General features: G+C 40.2%; 1 protein-coding gene across 2 annotated transcripts in view; it reads right to left on the minus strand.

The window, feature by feature from the left end:
* LOC147034088 (hepatitis A virus cellular receptor 2 homolog) overlaps positions 1 to 6,030 on the minus strand; it is a 244,515-nt gene that overhangs the window by 90,578 nt on the left and 147,907 nt on the right. The gene's annotated exons all lie outside the window — the stretch shown is intronic.

Below are 6,030 nucleotides of genomic sequence, written 5' to 3' on the forward strand. Positions count from 1 at the left end.
GCCAGGATTATTGAACTTTTTGATCTGGATTCTTTTTTTCTTTTTTTTTTGATTAAGTCTCACCTCACTTGGCTGTGCCTGGATGGGTTTGAGAGTAGAGGAGCAGCAGCTGAAATGCAAATCCTATCCAGGTTGCTCCTGATGACTTCATCTTTGCTTGTTTGGGTTCCTTCTGATTACTCCAATGCAGAGCTGTATCGATTTGTTCATTTGATTTGAATTGAATTTATTTTAATCCCATTCTAAATTCAATTTGATAATAATAATAATAATAATAATAATAATAATAATAATAAAAAACGTCTTTGGTTAGGGTCAGGTGTCCAATCAAAGCGTGACGTCTTCGTACCGTCACCACTGCCAGCAGTTATAAAGTGGCAGTTCTAATAATGTCTCTTATTAATTAAATAGCACACTAGTCCGGGCACCCTGTGCTGAAAAACGTGGTCACCCGAAACAAATTGCAATAGTTTTAAAACCTGTTTTTGATGATTCCTAATGTACCTGGCACTATCCTGTTGAAAATCTACCAAAAATATATTCAGTGGAACATATTTTTTCTGAGAAAACTTACCCCCACCCGTAAAATTCAAAAATTTGAATGTCGAAAATGAAAAATAACAAAAATGTGTTTCAGTCTTATAAACAATAGTTTAATATTCGGCAGGAGCATCAGATATTTGCACTGGAAGTTAAAAACATAATCTAAACCTATAGAAATACTTGATATGGGTCAGAATGATTCCACATTCATAAAATTGGGGATGACCGGGCTCCGCGGGCGGCTAGCCACAGTCCGTACTGGTAACAACATTTCACATATTGAAGTCTCGCATTTATAAAATTTATGTAACTTTAAATAGTACATTATATAACATAGTATTACACATCAAGTACATCTGTATGCACCAGGGTTAAAAATCACAATTGAAGCTGAATCTGTTGTGAAACATCGGGAGGCCACGGCCATCTAAAACTCAAATTAACGCTCTGTTGGGTCTTCCTCCGAGTCTGTGTCAGCCGACAGTGAAATGTTTGCACACACCCCACGACATTCACCGCAGGCCATGGAACAATCGAATCCATTTTTTCGGCAAATACATCTCAAACTGTAGCACCCTGTTTCACAATTACACCGTATCATTTTCAGTAACTTTTGTGGTGTTGGTGTATTGTCGGTCAAAATTGGGGCCACTTTCCCTTCACTCACTTTCCAGCCCCATTGATCTGGAGGTACTTGGTCACCATGGCCGAACCACACTTAAACCTGTTGATACACTCTGAGGCTGTGATATTTAGCTGGAGGTGATGTTGGAGGCAGACTGTGTGGCTCAACTGCTGCAGTACTTCGTGTGGTTTTGGAATAAAATGTGTGAAGCCTCAGGTCATCCAGGCTTTCGTCGTCATCTCCATTATACAAGGAGACAAGACAAAGTTCTCCTGCCTTGACGACATCCTCCATGTTTGACGTGGAATCCAGAAACACCTCTGCTTGTCTTGCAAAGACGTTGTCATTGGCTGGTAGAGGAGAGACTGGAGGCTATCTCTTTCTGAGAAGAAGTGCCGAACATTTATCCGTCCAACAGAAGCAATATCACCAGATGTGACCTTCACTCTTGGAATGGTTCTTGATGATTTTGTCCCGGGTGTCACCATAGCAATAATTCCCATACCGTGGAACGTACCCTTGCCATCAATACTTCTCACATTGTGGTCAACATTGTCAGCAGAATATTGTATAAAATTGTTTGCACTGAAGTTTTGAATCTCTGTGCCATGTGCAACTGAAGAACTTCTTTCGTACTTCTTCACTTCACTGTAAGAGCAGGAAAACCCATGGTGATATAAAGAATCCACCAAAATTTTTGATTGGAAGTGGTGGTGCATTTGAACGCCCAAACCAATTTGTCATGGTGCCAGAAGGATACGAGGCCGCGTTGCCTGCATGATCGCTTGTCCTATTGAAGCAATTTTGGTGCTTCGATCTTTTCCACAGAATATTGTTCAACAACTGCTGCAAAGATGGTGGCATGAACTCCAGTGCTGTTTCTGTTGATATTTCGGTGGCAGTGGGATAGGTGTTCCTGGTCTGATCAAGGTCTTTTATGTCCTGTTTTATGAACTTAGCTTCTGCTTCAATTATGTGGGTCTTCTCATCCTTTTTGTCTTGCATCGTTTGTTGATGAAAATTATGTCGGATGTTGGAAGCGGTGGTGTGAAATGTTACTAGATTTTGTTTGCCATTGATCTCTGTGATGATTATTCTGTCGCTGAAATGTTTTTTTTAGTTCAGATTTCATATGTGGAAAGCTGTACGGCTCTATGTCAGTATCTTGGAGATATTCTTTCATCTTGCTTCACAAATCATTGATGGTCACCTGCTCGTCATCATTGTTTTCAAGATACTCTACGACTTCTTGAAAAGCTTCGGATTTTTTTCGAGTCCTTGGGTCTGCCACTTCCACTGATTTTCTTGCATTTTGCAGCTCTCTGCTCTCTGGCTTGCTGAAAAATGATTGGCACTTGTTTCCCTGTTCTAAAGTTAACACTACAAATGTTGTGACATACTGCATCTGCAGCAGGCAGGTCTTGAACAAAAAGCACCCTACCTCTTACAATGTCAGCCCATTCTCCCTTGAACTCATCACATGCCTTCAGTATTTTGTTCTAACAGGAATAAGTTTATGTTCTGATTTATTGCCTTTGTATACATCTGGACAACCACACAATACACAATCCTCGTCATAACTGAATGTAGTTTCTTTCGATCTAAGTGTGTGCTGAAGATGATGATCCTGTTCACCAGAAAGTTTACGTTTGTTGTGATACAGGATTGATCTCGGGTTGGGATAGTCACCTCTGCACTTTTCTATGGACAGACTGGCCAGCTGTGACTGTTATATCTTTGCCTCTGGCTTCGCTGGCTTTCAGGATACCATCACATCCCTTTTGTGTTAATGTAACAGTTCGCTCTCCACCTGACACTGTTTTTTGGCAAATTACACAGTCATCCATCTTGATGTTTCACTTCAGACTTTCTGCAAAAAAATCATCAATAAATCATTACTAAACCGATCGCACACAGTGTAAAACTTGCAGAGCTACACATTTTTAAGAATCATGGTCATGGATATTTGTATGTAGATCATATTATAACATAAGTAGGAGTACATTGGCCTATTTTGTGCTTTACATGACAACAATACAAGTACATTGATATTGAGGTAAAAATCGATCCGCGTTTTTGGCCGGGACAGGGTTTGCACTCTACTGAACTCTTGTTGTTTGTATAAACTGGACTAATAGTGACTTTTAATATGACTATATGATTCATCCATAACATTTATAACTCATTTTGAAAGCATTTGGATGTATTTCTGTTATTTTGTATTTTCACCCGATGCAATTTCTGGAATTTAAGGGGGTACGGCTAAACTGTCTCCCTAAAAAATATGTTCCACTATTTTTGTTTTGGTAGATTTTCAATATGAATCTCCCAGATGTATAAGGACTTGGAAAAATAATGCCCGAAAAATATTGCAATTTGTTTCGGGTATATCCACAGGGTGCCTGGACTACACCAGTACACAAACACCACGCAAAACAAGTCCTGGCGAGGGTCTGCAAACACTGATGGCTCTTTTTCTTCTTTACAATTGTTATTATAAGGGGGGTGGACACCTATCCAAACAAGATATTCTCGTTTTGTATTTTTAAGTAATTTTGTGAAATTTGTAAAAATTGTTTTTCACGTGGAAGTTGTGGGTTACGCTGTGTAAATAAAGGTGGAAAAAGTCTGATTTAATGCAATTTAATTCCAGGCCAGAAGGCAACAAAAGGTGTAAATTTTGAAAGGGGGTGTAGATTTTCTTTTGGAACTGTAAATACGTATTTCATTTAATTTCCCTGGGCAATATAGATATTACAACTCGTATGAGATAAAGATACTACAACGCAGATACTACAACTCGTATGAGATGAAGACTATTTAAATATGCTTTTTTTCATTCAATATTCTTCAATTTAACAAATAAAGGAAATGTTTTCATTCCCATTATCCCATTCATAACTTTCCATGGCAATGGATACCGTTCATCAGAATCAAATTCCCGATGTTTTTCTGTCATTAAGTCATGCAAATAACTCCAGAAAAAATACTGGAAAGGCACTCGATAGAGCGCATACATCAGCCAGGCTGAATAGTTCATGTTTTGTATCCCACTGAGATACCAGATGGGGATCTGGACCTTGAAAGGGAGTAGGTATCTTGTAAAACCTTGCTGGAGAGCCATTTCTGGTTTCGGTCCTTTCATGGTTTGTTATTGTCACGAGCATCTGGCCGATGTCATTCGCCTACAAATCACAATTTTAAACCGATCTTCACCAAATGGTAGAGTTGGTCGAAAGCAAGAAACCCATCGATTTTGCGGTCAAAGGGTCAACATGGGCCACATTTCAAAAATCCTCAATTTTCTTGAAATTTGAAGAGGATTTGCAGATAAGGTCACTGAACTCAACCACCAATTATTTTTGAGGTTAACAACTTCAATGAAATTTCTAGAGAGAGAGAGAAAGAGATGGGAGGGGGTGGGAGCAGGAAGGGATGATAGAGGGGAGGGGTAAGAGACAGGAGAGGAGAGAGGAGGGACTGGATGGAGAGAGAGAGAAGGGAGTGAGGAGGGTGGGAGCTCGGAAGGTGGGGAAGTGCGACGCCTCACCAAGTGACATTATACACTTTGGGAGGGGAGTGGGTGCAAGGAGAATGTTTTGGGAGAAGGTAAGCATGACGGGAGAGGGAGGGAAGGCAGCATGATGGGAAGGGAAGTGAAAGGCAATAAAACATGCACAAACAGCAACATTTTCTTTTTAACAGAGAGAGGTTGGTGACAGGGTGTATTCTGGCAGATGTGATGTCCAGTTTAATGTCCATGTGAGAGATGGCACACACATTGATGAATCATCCTGCCCGTGAAACACGGGGATAACAGTTTATAGCTGGGTCAGGATTCAAACCCAGGCTAAACAGCGTATTAAAGTTAGAGTGAGCCTGCGTACCTCTCGGCTATCCTGCCATAATGTGGCGATTCATTGCTTTCTTGTTGTAACAACTGAAAACACATTTTTCTCATTGTAGTTGTCTAATTTATTTTGCCTTCCTAACTCCGGAGATGTTACGAGCACTCCACTCAAGTAAGCATTCCAACGAAATGGTTGAAGAAACTTTTAAAAACAAAATATTTTAATTTTCAGCATGTTTAAATCTCTGCCGAAGTGACATGTGGAATGAAAGAAGATTGTACAAAAACGGGAATGGTGGTACAAAATAAAATTGCACTTTTTCAGCGAGTGAACCACCGCACGATCAAACGCAGGCGAGTGGGCCCTGAACTTTGTTCAAGTCGATCGATATATTCAGTGATAGTGCGAGTATTGAAGAGCACTCGTCAAATGGCTTAAGCACTCAAGCAAGCACTCCAACAAAATGGTTGATCAGGAATGGCTGGCTTGGCAAGCGATTGCCAATCAGTTATATAAACACCATGCACACGTTGACGCCAGGAATGTCAAGCAATGTCAAAATTGGACATGTGAACACTTTTTAAGTCAGAACAACTGCTGAAGTTCATAAATAAGTTTAAATTTTTAAATTCGGCTGAGATCAAGAGATTCTATATGTTATGGAATGTGCAGAAATTAAATAAAACCAGAAACGCTGGCATCTACAAACATTGCAATGTGTCCAGCGATTCGTAGGTATGATGATCAGGTAATCGATGATCGAAGTGAGGAAAATGGGGAAAGGTGGTGGGGGGGGAAACTTTATCGTTAAGAAACCGTTGTGGCCTGTTTCAAGTCAAGGAATTGTTGAGGACAAAAATAAATGATAGCTTCAGCCTCTGGTGAGCTGATGCAGGGCCGAACAAGATGGCATGCCACCATCTTGGAAAGGCTCATTTTGGTTTTTCGTGATCAGCTCCCCTTAAATTATCTTCAAAAGGGGTGTTTAAATTAACCCCAACCCCCAGATTT

This window comes from Eptatretus burgeri, chromosome 1 (assembly GCF_056783735.1).
Source record: "Eptatretus burgeri isolate ZD-2024b chromosome 1, Ebu_testis_v1, whole genome shotgun sequence".
NCBI lineage: Eukaryota > Metazoa > Chordata > Myxini > Myxiniformes > Myxinidae > Eptatretus > Eptatretus burgeri.